At 55.9% G+C, this 17286-nt stretch overlaps 17 non-coding genes across 17 annotated transcripts; all 17 read left to right on the top strand.

The window, feature by feature from the left end:
- The first annotated feature begins 13 nt into the window (after positions 1 to 13).
- Positions 14 to 132, top strand: LOC147220450 (5S ribosomal RNA). Its single transcript, XR_015108301.1, has one exon. It is a non-coding gene; the product is annotated as a 5S ribosomal RNA (ribosomal RNA).
- Positions 133 to 931: 799 nt separating this feature from the next.
- Positions 932 to 1122, top strand: LOC147220449 (U2 spliceosomal RNA). The gene has a single exon (XR_015108105.1). It is a non-coding gene; the product is annotated as a U2 spliceosomal RNA (small nuclear RNA).
- A 631-nt stretch (positions 1123 to 1753) lies between these two features.
- Positions 1754 to 1917, top strand: LOC147220448 (U1 spliceosomal RNA). Its single transcript, XR_015108097.1, has one exon. It is a non-coding gene; the product is annotated as a U1 spliceosomal RNA (small nuclear RNA).
- Positions 1918 to 3122: 1205 nt separating this feature from the next.
- Positions 3123 to 3241, top strand: LOC147220447 (5S ribosomal RNA). Its single transcript, XR_015108441.1, has one exon. It is a non-coding gene; the product is annotated as a 5S ribosomal RNA (ribosomal RNA).
- An 808-nt stretch (positions 3242 to 4049) lies between these two features.
- Positions 4050 to 4240, top strand: LOC147220446 (U2 spliceosomal RNA). Its single transcript, XR_015108104.1, has one exon. It is a non-coding gene; the product is annotated as a U2 spliceosomal RNA (small nuclear RNA).
- A 632-nt stretch (positions 4241 to 4872) lies between these two features.
- On the top strand, positions 4873 to 5036 carry LOC147220445 (U1 spliceosomal RNA). Its single transcript, XR_015108086.1, has one exon. It is a non-coding gene; the product is annotated as a U1 spliceosomal RNA (small nuclear RNA).
- Positions 5037 to 6241: 1205 nt separating this feature from the next.
- Positions 6242 to 6360, top strand: LOC147220444 (5S ribosomal RNA). Its single transcript, XR_015108299.1, has one exon. It is a non-coding gene; the product is annotated as a 5S ribosomal RNA (ribosomal RNA).
- A 799-nt stretch (positions 6361 to 7159) lies between these two features.
- Positions 7160 to 7350, top strand: LOC147220443 (U2 spliceosomal RNA). Its single transcript, XR_015108103.1, has one exon. It is a non-coding gene; the product is annotated as a U2 spliceosomal RNA (small nuclear RNA).
- Positions 7351 to 7981: 631 nt separating this feature from the next.
- On the top strand, positions 7982 to 8145 carry LOC147220442 (U1 spliceosomal RNA). The gene has a single exon (XR_015108075.1). It is a non-coding gene; the product is annotated as a U1 spliceosomal RNA (small nuclear RNA).
- Positions 8146 to 9350: 1205 nt separating this feature from the next.
- On the top strand, positions 9351 to 9469 carry LOC147220441 (5S ribosomal RNA). Its single transcript, XR_015108298.1, has one exon. It is a non-coding gene; the product is annotated as a 5S ribosomal RNA (ribosomal RNA).
- An 808-nt stretch (positions 9470 to 10277) lies between these two features.
- Positions 10278 to 10468, top strand: LOC147220440 (U2 spliceosomal RNA). Its single transcript, XR_015108102.1, has one exon. It is a non-coding gene; the product is annotated as a U2 spliceosomal RNA (small nuclear RNA).
- Positions 10469 to 11100: 632 nt separating this feature from the next.
- On the top strand, positions 11101 to 11264 carry LOC147220439 (U1 spliceosomal RNA). Its single transcript, XR_015108068.1, has one exon. It is a non-coding gene; the product is annotated as a U1 spliceosomal RNA (small nuclear RNA).
- Positions 11265 to 12469: 1205 nt separating this feature from the next.
- LOC147220438 (5S ribosomal RNA) lies at positions 12470 to 12588 on the top strand. The gene has a single exon (XR_015108297.1). It is a non-coding gene; the product is annotated as a 5S ribosomal RNA (ribosomal RNA).
- An 808-nt stretch (positions 12589 to 13396) lies between these two features.
- On the top strand, positions 13397 to 13587 carry LOC147220437 (U2 spliceosomal RNA). The gene has a single exon (XR_015108101.1). It is a non-coding gene; the product is annotated as a U2 spliceosomal RNA (small nuclear RNA).
- Positions 13588 to 14219: 632 nt separating this feature from the next.
- LOC147220436 (U1 spliceosomal RNA) lies at positions 14220 to 14383 on the top strand. Its single transcript, XR_015108663.1, has one exon. It is a non-coding gene; the product is annotated as a U1 spliceosomal RNA (small nuclear RNA).
- Positions 14384 to 15583: 1200 nt separating this feature from the next.
- Positions 15584 to 15702, top strand: LOC147220435 (5S ribosomal RNA). The gene has a single exon (XR_015108296.1). It is a non-coding gene; the product is annotated as a 5S ribosomal RNA (ribosomal RNA).
- Positions 15703 to 16501: 799 nt separating this feature from the next.
- LOC147220434 (U2 spliceosomal RNA) lies at positions 16502 to 16692 on the top strand. Its single transcript, XR_015108100.1, has one exon. It is a non-coding gene; the product is annotated as a U2 spliceosomal RNA (small nuclear RNA).
- Positions 16693 to 17286: the final 594 nt, after the last annotated feature.

Genomic DNA, 17286 nt, shown 5'->3' with positions numbered 1-17286 from the left:
GCGGGCCTCTCTCGTTTACGGCCATACCACCCTGAACACGCCCGATCTCGTCTGATCTCGGAAGCTAAGCAGGGTCGGGCCTGGTTAGTACTTGGATGGGAGACCGCCTGGGAATACCAGGTGCCGTAAGCTTTTTCATGGTCGTCCTCTCTGTCCCCAGCAGGGGGTGCTGTCTCTCAAGAGCGCCAACATTTCACACACGGACACACGCCGCTCATTCCCTTGTGTCTGTCCCACCGGAGTCACCGTGAAGCCCGGCGCCACACGCGCTCGCTCAGTCATAGCTCCCCGCCTTACCTTTCGGGTCACTTTCCGTTGTCTCGCCGCCTGCCTCCGTCCGTCGCTCGCCGCCTTTCTTCTCATCCCTGTACAGTGTTTCTCCATGTGCGCTGTATTTCTTTTTCTCTCGTTCGTGTCTCTCGCTGTTGAATAATCCAGCCGCTGACCTCCGTACCGCTGGCTCTCCTAGACACTTCCATGCCTCCACCTGTACGCTACGTCATCGGGACCCACTGCCTTTGAACTCCTCATCCTCTTCGATGCCCCCCTCGCTTCTTTTTACGCTGGTCTCTGCTCCTTTGCGGTCGCCAGTAGTCACCGCTTCTACCCCTGGCTCTCTTTCATTTTTCCCCATTCGTTCATCAGGTTCCGAGGAGTCTGCTTGTTGAAGTCCTGGGTTTACTTTGATGCGCCACGTGACCGGGCAGATGCGGAAGATGCATCGGCCATGTTGTTTCTTGTAAAGCAGGAACGTCGGCCTCCACCGGGACCTCCGTCTCCGGGGCGATGGGGGCGATGGGGGCGATGGGGGAGATGCGCCGTCGCTCCGGGCCGAGCGGCGGAGACGGGGTGGGGGTTGATTTGTGAATGAAGTCGTGAGTGAAGCTGACGGTGCGGGGGATGCGCTGGCGTCGAGCGAGGGCGCGGGGCTATCGCTTCTCGGCCTTTTGGCTAAGATCAAGTGTAGTATCTGTTCTTATCAGTTTAATATCTGATACGTCCCCTATCCGGGGACCAAATATTAAATTGATTTTTGGAACAGGGAGATGGAATAGGGGCTTGCTCCGTCCACTCCGCGCATCGACCCGGTATTGCAGTATCTCCGGGAACGGTGCACCCCCCGCTTTTGTGTCCGATGTCAAGGTTGCCGTGGCCTCCAACAACGTCATACACACGGGATCCAACACACACGGGATCCAGATCTTGTCTGTGCCCTGCGTGACCAGCGACACTGTCCCCGTTGTTTCTGCCGGTAGGGAGCGGTAGATAGCGACACACGAGCGTGTCTGCCTGAAACCCTGTCCCTACCATTCGCCCCGTGCAGCCCGATAAAATCCCACTATGGACCAGAACTGAGCCTAAATGGATCGCATTTGAAAGGGATGGATTGCCCCCGATAGACTGTGTCAGACTGGGCTCAGGGGGAAGTTCTCCCGGCCGTAGAGCGGCAGAAACCCCTCGCGGCATCAGGAGGACGGACGGAACGTGTTCCGGTTGTCCTCTGACTTCTTCGTGAAAATTGAAGCGTCCGTGTCGTTTTCGGCGTCCCGGCCCGTCAGAACTCAGAGTTGACGGTTTTTTGACGGAGTGTGTGTGTGCGCGTGTGCGTGTGTGCGCGTGTACGTGTGTGTGTGTGTGCGCGCGCGCGCGAGAGGGATCGCGTGTGAGCTCCCGGAAGAGTCCGCGTGGGTTCCCCCCCGACTGAGAACGGCGTGCGTGTGAAAGCGGTCCGTGCGCGGGACGCGTGCGACTCATACTTACCTGGCAGGGGAGATACCATGATCAAGAAGGTGGTTCACCCAGGGCGAGGCTCAGCCATTGCACTGCGGCTGTGCTGACCCCTGCGAATTCCCCAAATGTGGGAATCTCGACTGCATAATTTCTGGTAGTGGGGGACTGCGTCCGCGCTCTCCCCTGTCGCGCTGTTCAAGAGCAAGTCTGTGTCGCTGGAGGCCGGGTTCACTGTTTATGGTCGCGCGCGCCCACCCTCCCCGGCCGGGCTGTGACCCAACCAGGGAGTTGTCGTTGCACATGGCAGGTGCACCGCGAAAGCGTGGATTTACGATCGGGCCAGAAAACAATCCAGAGTGTCCAAGTCCCTGAAATGCTCCTGCTTCTTGATCTCCACTCCCTGTAGCCTCACCGTTCCACCCGAGTTCCTCTCATCCCCACACATGTATGCTGTCTTGCTGCGACTAACTTTCGTTCCTCTCCTTTCCAGAGCATACCCCCACCTCTCTATAGTTTCACCGAGACACTTTACAGTTTATAGTTTATTTTGATTTCTAATTCTGCCTTTTATTATTTATTACTGTTATATTTTCTGGAACTCTGGCACAAGGAACAGTTTCCTTCGGGATTAATAAAGTTGTTCTTATCTTATCTTATCTTATCTTATCTTATCTTATCTTATCTTATCTCGACCTCCACCTGTTTTCTGCTCTCACTACAGATCACAACGGCATCTGCGAAGGTCACGGTCCGTGGAGACTCATGTCTACCCTCATCGGTCAGCCCGCCCGTGCGTCACCATTGCGAACAAGAAGGGGCTCAGGGCCCATCCCCGACGGAGTCCCGCTTCCACCTCGAACTTCTCTGGTACCGTCTTACAGCACACCGCACGCACCACTGTCTCCCAGCTAGCATACATGTCCTGCACCAGTGTAACACACTTCTCTGCCGCTCCAGACTTCCTCATAGGATACCAGAGCTCCTCTCTTGGCAACCTGTCGTAGGCCTTTTCTAGGTGTACAAAAAGGCAATGCGGCTCCCGCCGGCCCCCTCTGTACTTGTCTATGAGCATTCTGGGCGCAAATACTGCATCTGTGGTACTCGTCCTTTTTTTCCATGTGTATTTTATTTATTTTTCTCTTTCTCTTGTCATGAAGTGTCCCGCCGTGCATACCAGTCCTGGTATGGCCTTTGGCAGCTCCCCCTTTACCTTAGGCTGCAGCCGAAGGTAAAGAGTGTCTGATGATGTTCGGTTCGAGTAGCCTTGGGCGCCACTGGCTGTAATCATGGCGACTAAAGAGAAGGAGCTCCTGACAGATGTGGAGATGACTGGAGGTGGAAAAGACAGAGGACGGCTGCTTATAAAGAGCCCTTCCGCGCGGGCCTCTCTCGTTTACGGCCATACCACCCTGAACACGCCCGATCTCGTCTGATCTCAGAAGCTAAGCAGGGTCGGGCCTGGTTAGTACTTGGATGGGAGACCGCCTGGGAATACCAGGTGCCGTAAGCTTTTTCATGGTCGTCCTCTCTGTCCCCAGCAGGGGGTGCTGTCTCTCAAGAGCGCCAACATTTCACACACGGACACACGCCGCTCATTCCCTTGTGTCTGTCCCACCGGAGTCACCGTGAAGCCCGGCGCCACACGCGCTCGCTCAGTCATAGCTCCCCGCCTTACCTTTCGGGTCACTTTCCGTTGTCTCGCCGCCTGCCTCCGTCCGTCGCTCGCCGCCTTTCTTCTCATCCCTGTACAGTGTTTCTCCATGTGCGCTGTATTTCTTTTTCTCTCGTTCGTGTCTCTCGCTGTTGAATAATCCAGCCGCTGACCTCCGTACCGCTGGCTCTCCTAGACACTTCCATGCCTCCACCTGTACGCTACGTCATCGGGACCCACTGCCTTTGAACTCCTCATCCTCTTCGATGCCCCCCTCGCTTCTTTTTACGCTGATCTCTGCTCCTTTGCGGTCGCCAGTAGTCACCGCTTCTACCCCTGGCTCTCTTTCATTTTTCCCCATTCGTTCATCAGGTTCCGAGGAGTCTGCTTGTTGAAGTCCTGGGTTTACTTTGATGCGCCACGTGACCGGGCAGATGCGGAAGATGCATCGGCCATGTTGTTTCTTGTAAAGCAGGAACGTCGGCCTCCACCGGGACCTCCGTCTCCGGGGCGATGGGGGCGATGGGGGCGATGGGGGCGATGGGGGAGATGCGCCGTCGCTCCGGGCCGAGCGGCGGAGACGGGGTGGGGGTTGATTTGTGAATGAAGTCGTGAGTGAAGCTGACGGTGCGGGGGATGCGCTGGCGTCGAGCGAGGGCGCGGGGCTATCGCTTCTCGGCCTTTTGGCTAAGATCAAGTGTAGTATCTGTTCTTATCAGTTTAATATCTGATACGTCCCCTATCCGGGGACCAAATATTAAATTGATTTTTGGAACAGGGAGATGGAATAGGGGCTTGCTCCGTCCACTCCGCGCATCGACCCGGTATTGCAGTATCTCCGGGAACGGTGCACCCCCCGCTTTTGTGTCCGATGTCAAGGTTGCCGTGGCCTCCAACAACGTCATACGTAACCAACACACACGGGATCCAGATCTTGTCTGTGCCCTGCGTGACCAGCGACACTGTCCCCGTTGTTTCTGCCGGTAGGGAGCGGTAGATAGCGACACACGAGCGTGTCTGCCTGAAACCCTGTCCCTACCATTCGCCCCGTGCAGCCCGATAAAATCCCACTATGGACCAGAACTGAGCCTAAATGGATCGCATTTGAAAGGGATGGATTGCCCCCGATAGACTGTGTCAGACTGGGCTCAGGGGGAAGTTCTCCCGGCCGTAGAGCGGCAGAAACCCCTCGCGGCATCAGGAGGACGGACGGAACGTGTTCCGGTTGTCCTCTGACTTCTTCGTGAAAATTGAAGCGTCCGTGTCGTTTTCGGCGTCCCGGCCCGTCAGAACTCAGAGTTGACGGTTTTTTGACGGAGTGTGTGTGTGCGCGTGTGCGCGTGTGCGTGTGTGCGCGTGTACGTGTGTGTGTGTGTGCGCGCGCGCGAGAGGGATCGCGTGTGAGCTCCCGGAAGAGTCCGCGTGGGTTCCCCCCCGACTGAGAACGGCGTGCGTGTGAAAGCGGTCCGTGCGCGGGACGCGTGCGACTCATACTTACCTGGCAGGGGAGATACCATGATCAAGAAGGTGGTTCACCCAGGGCGAGGCTCAGCCATTGCACTGCGGCTGTGCTGACCCCTGCGAATTCCCCAAATGTGGGAATCTCGACTGCATAATTTCTGGTAGTGGGGGACTGCGTCCGCGCTCTCCCCTGTCGCGCTGTTCAAGAGCAAGTCTGTGTCGCTGGAGGCCGGGTTCACTGTTTATGGTCGCGCGCGCCCACCCTCCCCGGCCGGGCTGTGACCCAACCAGGGAGTTGTCGTTGCACATGGCAGGTGCACCGCGAAAGCGTGGATTTACGATCGGGCCAGAAAACAATCCAGAGTGTCCAAGTCCCTGAAATGCTCCTGCTTCTTGATCTCCACTCCCTGTAGCCTCACCGTTCCACCCGAGTTCCTCTCATCCCCACACATGTATGCTGTCTTGCTGCGACTAACTTTCGTTCCTCTCCTTTCCAGAGCATACCCCCACCTCTCTATAGTTTCACCGAGACACTTTACAGTTTATAGTTTATTTTGATTTCTAATTCTGCCTTTTATTATTTATTACTGTTATATTTTCTGGAACTCTGGCACAAGGAACAGTTTCCTTCGGGATTAATAAAGTTGTTCTTATCTTATCTTATCTTATCTTATCTTATCTTATCTTATCTTATCTCGACCTCCACCTGTTTTCTGCTCTCACTACAGATCACAACGGCATCTGCGAAGGTCACGGTCCGTGGAGACTCATGTCTACCCTCATCGGTCAGCCCGCCCGTGCGTCACCATTGCGAACAAGAAGGGGCTCAGGGCCCATCCCCGACGGAGTCCCGCTTCCACCTCGAACTTCTCTGGTACCGTCTTACAGCACACCGCACGCACCACTGTCTCCCAGCTAGCATACATGTCCTGCACCAGTGTAACACACTTCTCTGCCGCTCCAGACTTCCTCATAGGATACCAGAGCTCCTCTCTTGGCAACCTGTCGTAGGCCTTTTCTAGGTGTACAAAAAGGCAATGCGGCTCCCGCCGGCCCCCTCTGTACTTGTCTATGAGCATTCTGGGCGCAAATACTGCATCTGTGGTACTCGTCCTTTTTTTCCATGTGTATTTTATTTATTTTTCTCTTTCTCTTGTCATGAAGTGTCCCGCCGTGCATACCAGTCCTGGTATGGCCTTTGGCAGCTCCCCCTTTACCTTAGGCTGCAGCCGAAGGTAAAGAGTGTCTGATGATGTTCGGTTCGAGTAGCCTTGGGCGCCACTTGCTGTAATCATGGCGACTAAAGAGAAGGAGCTCCTGACAGACGTGGAGATGACTGGAGGTGGAAAAGACAGAGGACGGCTGCTTATAAAGAGCCCTTCCGCGCGGGCCTCTCTCGTTTACGGCCATACCACCCTGAACACGCCCGATCTCGTCTGATCTCGGAAGCTAAGCAGGGTCGGGCCTGGTTAGTACTTGGATGGGAGACCGCCTGGGAATACCAGGTGCCGTAAGCTTTTTCATGGTCGTCCTCTCTGTCCCCAGCAGGGGGTGCTGTCTCTCAAGAGCGCCAACATTTCACACACGGACACACGCCGCTCATTCCCTTGTGTCTGTCCCACCGGAGTCACCGTGAAGCCCGGCGCCACACGCGCTCGCTCAGTCATAGCTCCCCGCCTTACCTTTCGGGTCACTTTCCGTTGTCTCGCCGCCTGCCTCCGTCCGTCGCTCGCCGCCTTTCTTCTCATCCCTGTACAGTGTTTCTCCATGTGCGCTGTATTTCTTTTTCTCTCGTTCGTGTCTCTCGCTGTTGAATAATCCAGCCGCTGACCTCCGTACCGCTGGCTCTCCTAGACACTTCCATGCCTCCACCTGTACGCTACGTCATCGGGACCCACTGCCTTTGAACTCCTCATCCTCTTCGATGCCCCCCTCGCTTCTTTTTACGCTGGTCTCTGCTCCTTTGCGGTCGCCAGTAGTCACCGCTTCTACCCCTGGCTCTCTTTCATTTTTCCCCATTCGTTCATCAGGTTCCGAGGAGTCTGCTTGTTGAAGTCCTGGGTTTACTTTGATGCGCCACGTGACCGGGCAGATGCGGAAGATGCATCGGCCATGTTGTTTCTTGTAAAGCAGGAACGTCGGCCTCCACCGGGACCTCCGTCTCCGGGGCGATGGGGGCGATGGGGGCGATGGGGGAGATGCGCCGTCGCTCCGGGCCGAGCGGCGGAGACGGGGTGGGGGTTGATTTGTGAATGAAGTCGTGAGTGAAGCTGACGGTGCGGGGGATGCGCTGGCGTCGAGCGAGGGCGCGGGGCTATCGCTTCTCGGCCTTTTGGCTAAGATCAAGTGTAGTATCTGTTCTTATCAGTTTAATATCTGATACGTCCCCTATCCGGGGACCAAATATTAAATTGATTTTTGGAACAGGGAGATGGAATAGGGGCTTGCTCCGTCCACTCCGCGCATCGACCCGGTATTGCAGTATCTCCGGGAACGGTGCACCCCCCGCTTTTGTGTCCGATGTCAAGGTTGCCGTGGCCTCCAACAACGTCATACACACGGGATCCAACACACACGGGATCCAGATCTTGTCTGTGCCCTGCGTGACCAGCGACACTGTCCCCGTTGTTTCTGCCGGTAGGGAGCGGTAGATAGCGACACACGAGCGTGTCTGCCTGAAACCCTGTCCCTACCATTCGCCCCGTGCAGCCCGATAAAATCCCACTATGGACCAGAACTGAGCCTAAATGGATCGCATTTGAAAGGGATGGATTGCCCCCGATAGACTGTGTCAGACTGGGCTCAGGGGGAAGTTCTCCCGGCCGTAGAGCGGCAGAAACCCCTCGCGGCATCAGGAGGACGGACGGAACGTGTTCCGGTTGTCCTCTGACTTCTTCGTGAAAATTGAAGCGTCCGTGTCGTTTTCGGCGTCCCGGCCCGTCAGAACTCAGAGTTGACGGTTTTTTGACGGAGTGTGTGTGTGCGCGTGTGCGTGTGTGCGCGTGTACGTGTGTGTGTGTGTGCGCGCGCGCGCGAGAGGGATCGCGTGTGAGCTCCCGGAAGAGTCCGCGTGGGTTCCCCCCCGACTGAGAACGGCGTGCGTGTGAAAGCGGTCCGTGCGCGGGACGCGTGCGACTCATACTTACCTGGCAGGGGAGATACCATGATCAAGAAGGTGGTTCACCCAGGGCGAGGCTCAGCCATTGCACTGCGGCTGTGCTGACCCCTGCGAATTCCCCAAATGTGGGAATCTCGACTGCATAATTTCTGGTAGTGGGGGACTGCGTCCGCGCTCTCCCCTGTCGCGCTGTTCAAGAGCAAGTCTGTGTCGCTGGAGGCCGGGTTCACTGTTTATGGTCGCGCGCGCCCACCCTCCCCGGCCGGGCTGTGACCCAACCAGGGAGTTGTCGTTGCACATGGCAGGTGCACCGCGAAAGCGTGGATTTACGATCGGGCCAGAAAACAATCCAGAGTGTCCAAGTCCCTGAAATGCTCCTGCTTCTTGATCTCCACTCCCTGTAGCCTCACCGTTCCACCCGAGTTCCTCTCATCCCCACACATGTATGCTGTCTTGCTGCGACTAACTTTCGTTCCTCTCCTTTCCAGAGCATACCCCCACCTCTCTATAGTTTCACCGAGACACTTTACAGTTTATAGTTTATTTTGATTTCTAATTCTGCCTTTTATTATTTATTACTGTTATATTTTCTGGAACTCTGGCACAAGGAACAGTTTCCTTCGGGATTAATAAAGTTGTTCTTATCTTATCTTATCTTATCTTATCTTATCTTATCTTATCTTATCTCGACCTCCACCTGTTTTCTGCTCTCACTACAGATCACAACGGCATCTGCGAAGGTCACGGTCCGTGGAGACTCATGTCTACCCTCATCGGTCAGCCCGCCCGTGCGTCACCATTGCGAACAAGAAGGGGCTCAGGGCCCATCCCCGACGGAGTCCCGCTTCCACCTCGAACTTCTCTGGTACCGTCTTACAGCACACCGCACGCACCACTGTCTCCCAGCTAGCATACATGTCCTGCACCAGTGTAACACACTTCTCTGCCGCTCCAGACTTCCTCATAGGATACCAGAGCTCCTCTCTTGGCAACCTGTCGTAGGCCTTTTCTAGGTGTACAAAAAGGCAATGCGGCTCCCGCCGGCCCCCTCTGTACTTGTCTATGAGCATTCTGGGCGCAAATACTGCATCTGTGGTACTCGTCCTTTTTTTCCATGTGTATTTTATTTATTTTTCTCTTTCTCTTGTCATGAAGTGTCCCGCCGTGCATACCAGTCCTGGTATGGCCTTTGGCAGCTCCCCCTTTACCTTAGGCTGCAGCCGAAGGTAAAGAGTGTCTGATGATGTTCGGTTCGAGTAGCCTTGGGCGCCACTGGCTGTAATCATGGCGACTAAAGAGAAGGAGCTCCTGACAGATGTGGAGATGACTGGAGGTGGAAAAGACAGAGGACGGCTGCTTATAAAGAGCCCTTCCGCGCGGGCCTCTCTCGTTTACGGCCATACCACCCTGAACACGCCCGATCTCGTCTGATCTCGGAAGCTAAGCAGGGTCGGGCCTGGTTAGTACTTGGATGGGAGACCGCCTGGGAATACCAGGTGCCGTAAGCTTTTTCATGGTCGTCCTCTCTGTCCCCAGCAGGGGGTGCTGTCTCTCAAGAGCGCCAACATTTCACACACGGACACACGCCGCTCATTCCCTTGTGTCTGTCCCACCGGAGTCACCGTGAAGCCCGGCGCCACACGCGCTCGCTCAGTCATAGCTCCCCGCCTTACCTTTCGGGTCACTTTCCGTTGTCTCGCCGCCTGCCTCCGTCCGTCGCTCGCCGCCTTTCTTCTCATCCCTGTACAGTGTTTCTCCATGTGCGCTGTATTTCTTTTTCTCTCGTTCGTGTCTCTCGCTGTTGAATAATCCAGCCGCTGACCTCCGTACCGCTGGCTCTCCTAGACACTTCCATGCCTCCACCTGTACGCTACGTCATCGGGACCCACTGCCTTTGAACTCCTCATCCTCTTCGATGCCCCCCTCGCTTCTTTTTACGCTGATCTCTGCTCCTTTGCGGTCGCCAGTAGTCACCGCTTCTACCCCTGGCTCTCTTTCATTTTTCCCCATTCGTTCATCAGGTTCCGAGGAGTCTGCTTGTTGAAGTCCTGGGTTTACTTTGATGCGCCACGTGACCGGGCAGATGCGGAAGATGCATCGGCCATGTTGTTTCTTGTAAAGCAGGAACGTCGGCCTCCACCGGGACCTCCGTCTCCGGGGCGATGGGGGCGATGGGGGCGATGGGGGCGATGGGGGAGATGCGCCGTCGCTCCGGGCCGAGCGGCGGAGACGGGGTGGGGGTTGATTTGTGAATGAAGTCGTGAGTGAAGCTGACGGTGCGGGGGATGCGCTGGCGTCGAGCGAGGGCGCGGGGCTATCGCTTCTCGGCCTTTTGGCTAAGATCAAGTGTAGTATCTGTTCTTATCAGTTTAATATCTGATACGTCCCCTATCCGGGGACCAAATATTAAATTGATTTTTGGAACAGGGAGATGGAATAGGGGCTTGCTCCGTCCACTCCGCGCATCGACCCGGTATTGCAGTATCTCCGGGAACGGTGCACCCCCCGCTTTTGTGTCCGATGTCAAGGTTGCCGTGGCCTCCAACAACGTCATACGTAACCAACACACACGGGATCCAGATCTTGTCTGTGCCCTGCGTGACCAGCGACACTGTCCCCGTTGTTTCTGCCGGTAGGGAGCGGTAGATAGCGACACACGAGCGTGTCTGCCTGAAACCCTGTCCCTACCATTCGCCCCGTGCAGCCCGATAAAATCCCACTATGGACCAGAACTGAGCCTAAATGGATCGCATTTGAAAGGGATGGATTGCCCCCGATAGACTGTGTCAGACTGGGCTCAGGGGGAAGTTCTCCCGGCCGTAGAGCGGCAGAAACCCCTCGCGGCATCAGGAGGACGGACGGAACGTGTTCCGGTTGTCCTCTGACTTCTTCGTGAAAATTGAAGCGTCCGTGTCGTTTTCGGCGTCCCGGCCCGTCAGAACTCAGAGTTGACGGTTTTTTGACGGAGTGTGTGTGTGCGCGTGTGCGCGTGTGCGTGTGTGCGCGTGTACGTGTGTGTGTGTGTGCGCGCGCGCGAGAGGGATCGCGTGTGAGCTCCCGGAAGAGTCCGCGTGGGTTCCCCCCCGACTGAGAACGGCGTGCGTGTGAAAGCGGTCCGTGCGCGGGACGCGTGCGACTCATACTTACCTGGCAGGGGAGATACCATGATCAAGAAGGTGGTTCACCCAGGGCGAGGCTCAGCCATTGCACTGCGGCTGTGCTGACCCCTGCGAATTCCCCAAATGTGGGAATCTCGACTGCATAATTTCTGGTAGTGGGGGACTGCGTCCGCGCTCTCCCCTGTCGCGCTGTTCAAGAGCAAGTCTGTGTCGCTGGAGGCCGGGTTCACTGTTTATGGTCGCGCGCGCCCACCCTCCCCGGCCGGGCTGTGACCCAACCAGGGAGTTGTCGTTGCACATGGCAGGTGCACCGCGAAAGCGTGGATTTACGATCGGGCCAGAAAACAATCCAGAGTGTCCAAGTCCCTGAAATGCTCCTGCTTCTTGATCTCCACTCCCTGTAGCCTCACCGTTCCACCCGAGTTCCTCTCATCCCCACACATGTATGCTGTCTTGCTGCGACTAACTTTCGTTCCTCTCCTTTCCAGAGCATACCCCCACCTCTCTATAGTTTCACCGAGACACTTTACAGTTTATAGTTTATTTTGATTTCTAATTCTGCCTTTTATTATTTATTACTGTTATATTTTCTGGAACTCTGGCACAAGGAACAGTTTCCTTCGGGATTAATAAAGTTGTTCTTATCTTATCTTATCTTATCTTATCTTATCTTATCTTATCTTATCTCGACCTCCACCTGTTTTCTGCTCTCACTACAGATCACAACGGCATCTGCGAAGGTCACGGTCCGTGGAGACTCATGTCTACCCTCATCGGTCAGCCCGCCCGTGCGTCACCATTGCGAACAAGAAGGGGCTCAGGGCCCATCCCCGACGGAGTCCCGCTTCCACCTCGAACTTCTCTGGTACCGTCTTACAGCACACCGCACGCACCACTGTCTCCCAGCTAGCATACATGTCCTGCACCAGTGTAACACACTTCTCTGCCGCTCCAGACTTCCTCATAGGATACCAGAGCTCCTCTCTTGGCAACCTGTCGTAGGCCTTTTCTAGGTGTACAAAAAGGCAATGCGGCTCCCGCCGGCCCCCTCTGTACTTGTCTATGAGCATTCTGGGCGCAAATACTGCATCTGTGGTACTCGTCCTTTTTTTCCATGTGTATTTTATTTATTTTTCTCTTTCTCTTGTCATGAAGTGTCCCGCCGTGCATACCAGTCCTGGTATGGCCTTTGGCAGCTCCCCCTTTACCTTAGGCTGCAGCCGAAGGTAAAGAGTGTCTGATGATGTTCGGTTCGAGTAGCCTTGGGCGCCACTGGCTGTAATCATGGCGACTAAAGAGAAGGAGCTCCTGACAGATGTGGAGATGACTGGAGGTGGAAAAGACAGAGGACGGCTGCTTATAAAGAGCCCTTCCGCGCGGGCCTCTCTCGTTTACGGCCATACCACCCTGAACACGCCCGATCTCGTCTGATCTCGGAAGCTAAGCAGGGTCGGGCCTGGTTAGTACTTGGATGGGAGACCGCCTGGGAATACCAGGTGCCGTAAGCTTTTTCATGGTCGTCCTCTCTGTCCCCAGCAGGGGGTGCTGTCTCTCAAGAGCGCCAACATTTCACACACGGACACACGCCGCTCATTCCCTTGTGTCTGTCCCACCGGAGTCACCGTGAAGCCCGGCGCCACACGCGCTCGCTCAGTCATAGCTCCCCGCCTTACCTTTCGGGTCACTTTCCGTTGTCTCGCCGCCTGCCTCCGTCCGTCGCTCGCCGCCTTTCTTCTCATCCCTGTACAGTGTTTCTCCATGTGCGCTGTATTTCTTTTTCTCTCGTTCGTGTCTCTCGCTGTTGAATAATCCAGCCGCTGACCTCCGTACCGCTGGCTCTCCTAGACACTTCCATGCCTCCACCTGTACGCTACGTCATCGGGACCCACTGCCTTTGAACTCCTCATCCTCTTCGATGCCCCCCTCGCTTCTTTTTACGCTGATCTCTGCTCCTTTGCGGTCGCCAGTAGTCACCGCTTCTACCCCTGGCTCTCTTTCATTTTTCCCCATTCGTTCATCAGGTTCCGAGGAGTCTGCTTGTTGAAGTCCTGGGTTTACTTTGATGCGCCACGTGACCGGGCAGATGCGGAAGATGCATCGGCCATGTTGTTTCTTGTAAAGCAGGAACGTCGGCCTCCACCGGGACCTCCGTCTCCGGGGCGATGGGGGCGATGGGGGCGATGGGGGCGATGGGGGAGATGCGCCGTCGCTCCGGGCCGAGCGGCGGAGACGGGGTGGGGGTTGATTTGTGAATGAAGTCGTGAGTGAAGCTGACGGTGCGGGGGATGCGCTGGCGTCGAGCGAGGGCGCGGGGCTATCGCTTCTCGGCCTTTTGGCTAAGATCAAGTGTAGTATCTGTTCTTATCAGTTTAATATCTGATACGTCCCCTATCCGGGGACCAAATATTAAATTGATTTTTGGAACAGGGAGATGGAATAGGGGCTTGCTCCGTCCACTCCGCGCATCGACCCGGTATTGCAGTATCTCCGGGAACGGTGCACCCCCCGCTTTTGTGTCCGATGTCAAGGTTGCCGTGGCCTCCAACAACGTCATATGTAACCAACACACACGGGATCCAGATCTTGTCTGTGCCCTGCGTGACCAGCGACACTGTCCCCGTTGTTTCTGCCGGTAGGGAGCGGTAGATAGCGACACACGAGCGTGTCTGCCTGAAACCCTGTCCCTACCATTCGCCCCGTGCAGCCCGATAAAATCCCACTATGGACCAGAACTGAGCCTAAATGGATCGCATTTGAAAGGGATGGATTGCCCCCGATAGACTGTGTCAGACTGGGCTCAGGGGGAAGTTCTCCCGGCCGTAGAGCGGCAGAAACCCCTCGCGGCATCAGGAGGACGGACGGAACGTGTTCCGGTTGTCCTCTGACTTCTTCGTGAAAATTGAAGCGTCCGTGTCGTTTTCGGCGTCCCGGCCCGTCAGAACTCAGAGTTGACGGTTTTTTGACGGAGTGTGTGTGTGCGCGTGTGCGCGTGTGCGTGTGTGCGCGTGTACGTGTGTGTGTGTGTGCGCGCGCGCGAGAGGGATCGCGTGTGAGCTCCCGGAAGAGTCCGCGTGGGTTCCCCCCCGACTGAGAACGGCGTGCGTGTGAAAGCGGTCCGTGCGCGGGACGCGTGCGACTCATACTTACCTGGCAGGGGAGATACCATGATCAAGAAGGTGGTTCACCCAGGGCGAGGCTCAGCCATTGCACTGCGGCTGTGCTGACCCCTGCGAATTCCCCAAATGTGGGAATCTCGACTGCATAATTTCTGGTAGTGGGGGACTGCGTCCGCGCTCTCCCCTGTCGCGCTGTTCAAGAGCAAGTCTGTGTCGCTGGAGGCCGGGTTCACTGTTTATGGTCGCGCGCGCCCACCCTCCCTGGCCGGGCTGTGACCCAACCAGGGAGTTGTCGTTGCACATGGCAGGTGCACCGCGAAAGCGTGGATTTACGATCGGGCCAGAAAACAATCCAGAGTGTCCAAGTCCCTGAAATGCTCCTGCTTCTTGATCTCCACTCCCTGTAGCCTCACCGTTCCACCCGAGTTCCTCTCATCCCCACACATGTATGCTGTCTTGCTGCGACTAACTTTCGTTCCTCTCCTTTCCAGAGCATACCCCCACCTCTCTATAGTTTCACCGAGACACTTTACAGTTTATAGTTTATTTTGATTTCTAATTCTGCCTTTTATTATTTATTACTGTTATATTTTCTGGAACTCTGGCACAAGGAACAGTTTCCTTCGGGATTAATAAAGTTGTTCTTATCTTATCTTATCTTATCTTATCTTATCTTATCTTATCTCGACCTCCACCTGTTTTCTGCTCTCACTACAGATCACAACGGCATCTGCGAAGGTCACGGTCCGTGGAGACTCGTGTCTACCCTCATCGGTCAGCCCGCCCGTGCGTCACCATTGCGAACAAGAAGGGGCTCAGGGCCCATCCCCGACGGAGTCCCGCTTCCACCTCGAACTTCTCTGGTACCGTCTTACAGCACACCGCACGCACCACTGTCTCCCAGCTAGCATACATGTCCTGCACCAGTGTAACACACTTCTCTGCCGCTCCAGACTTCCTCATAGGATACCAGAGCTCCTCTCTTGGCAACCTGTCGTAGGCCTTTTCTAGGTGTACAAAAAGGCAATGCGGCTCCCGCCGGCCCCCTCTGTACTTGTCTATGAGCATTCTGGGCGCAAATACTGCATCTGTGGTACTCGTCCTTTTTTTCCATGTGTATTTTATTTATTTTTCTCTTTCTCTTGTCATGAAGTGTCCCGCCGTGCATACCAGTCCTGGTATGGCCTTTGGCAGCTCCCCCTTTACCTTAGGCTGCAGCCGAAGGTAAAGAGTGTCTGATGATGTTCGGTTCGAGTAGCCTTGGGCGCCACTGGCTGTAATCATGGCGACTAAAGAGAAGGAGCTCCTGACAGACGTGGAGATGACTGGAGGTGGAAAAGACAGAGGACGGCTGCTTATAAAGAGCCCTTCCGCGCGGGCTTCTCTCGTTTACGGCCATACCACCCTGAACACGCCCGATCTCGTCTGATCTCGGAAGCTAAGCAGGGTCGGGCCTGGTTAGTACTTGGATGGGAGACCGCCTGGGAATACCAGGTGCCGTAAGCTTTTTCATGGTCGTCCTCTCTGTCCCCAGCAGGGGGTGCTGTCTCTCAAGAGCGCCAACATTTCACACACGGACACACGCCGCTCATTCCCTTGTGTCTGTCCCACCGGAGTCACCGTGAAGCCCGGCGCCACACGCGCTCGCTCAGTCATAGCTCCCCGCCTTACCTTTCGGGTCACTTTCCGTTGTCTCGCCGCCTGCCTCCGTCCGTCGCTCGCCGCCTTTCTTCTCATCCCTGTACAGTGTTTCTCCATGTGCGCTGTATTTCTTTTTCTCTCGTTCGTGTCTCTCGCTGTTGAATAATCCAGCCGCTGACCTCCGTACCGCTGGCTCTCCTAGACACTTCCATGCCTCCACCTGTACGCTACGTCATCGGGACCCACTGCCTTTGAACTCCTCATCCTCTTCGATGCCCCCCTCGCTTCTTTTTACGCTGGTCTCTGCTCCTTTGCGGTCGCCAGTAGTCACCGCTTCTACCCCTGGCTCTCTTTCATTTTTCCCCATTCGTTCATCAGGTTCCGAGGAGTCTGCTTGTTGAAGTCCTGGGTTTACTTTGATGCGCCACGTGACCGGGCAGATGCGGAAGATGCATCGGCCATGTTGTTTCTTGTAAAGCAGGAACGTCGGCCTCCACCGGGACCTCCGTCTCCGGGGCGATGGGGGCGATGGGGGCGATGGGGGAGATGCGCCGTCGCTCCGGGCCGAGCGGCGGAGACGGGGTGGGGGTTGATTTGTGAATGAAGTCGTGAGTGAAGCTGACGGTGCGGGGGATGCGCTGGCGTCGAGCGAGGGCGCGGGGCTATCGCTTCTCGGCCTTTTGGCTAAGATCAAGTGTAGTATCTGTTCTTATCAGTTTAATATCTGATACGTCCCCTATCCGGGGACCAAATATTAAATTGATTTTTGGAACAGGGAGATGGAATAGGGGCTTGCTCCGTCCACTCCGCGCATCGACCCGGTATTGCAGTATCTCCGGGAACGGTGCACCCCCCGCTTTTGTGTCCGATGTCAAGGTTGCCGTGGCCTCCAACAACGTCATACGTAACCAACACACACGGGATCCAGATCTTGTCTGTGCCCTGCGTGACCAGCGACACTGTCCCCGTTGTTTCTGCCGGTAGGGAGCGGTAGATAGCGACACACGAGCGTGTCTGCCTGAAACCCTGTCCCTACCATTCGCCCCGTGCAGCCCGATAAAATCCCACTATGGACCAGAACTGAGCCTAAATGGATCGCATTTGAAAGGGATGGATTGCCCCCGATAGACTGTGTCAGACTGGGCTCAGGGGGAAGTTCTCCCGGCCGTAGAGCGGCAGAAACCCCTCGCGGCATCAGGAGGACGGACGGAACGTGTTCCGGTTGTCCTCTGACTTCTTCGTGAAAATTGAAGCGTCCGTGTCGTTTTCGGCGTCCCGGCCCGTCAGAACTCAGAGTTGACGGTTTTTTGACGGAGTGTGTGTGTGCGCGTGTGCGCGTGTGCGTGTGTGCGCGTGTACGTGTGTGTGTGTGTGCGCGCGCGCGAGAGGGATCGCGTGTGAGCTCCCGGAAGAGTCCGCGTGGGTTCCCCCCCGACTGAGAACGGCGTG

This window comes from Fistularia commersonii, chromosome 24 (genome assembly GCF_037954325.1).
Source record: "Fistularia commersonii isolate RoL2024-O1a breed Wild chromosome 24, RoL_Fcom_v1.0, whole genome shotgun sequence".
Lineage (NCBI taxonomy): Eukaryota > Metazoa > Chordata > Actinopteri > Syngnathiformes > Fistulariidae > Fistularia > Fistularia commersonii.
Note: the sequence above shows the minus strand (reverse complement) of the source record. Positions and strands in the feature narration are given on the sequence as shown.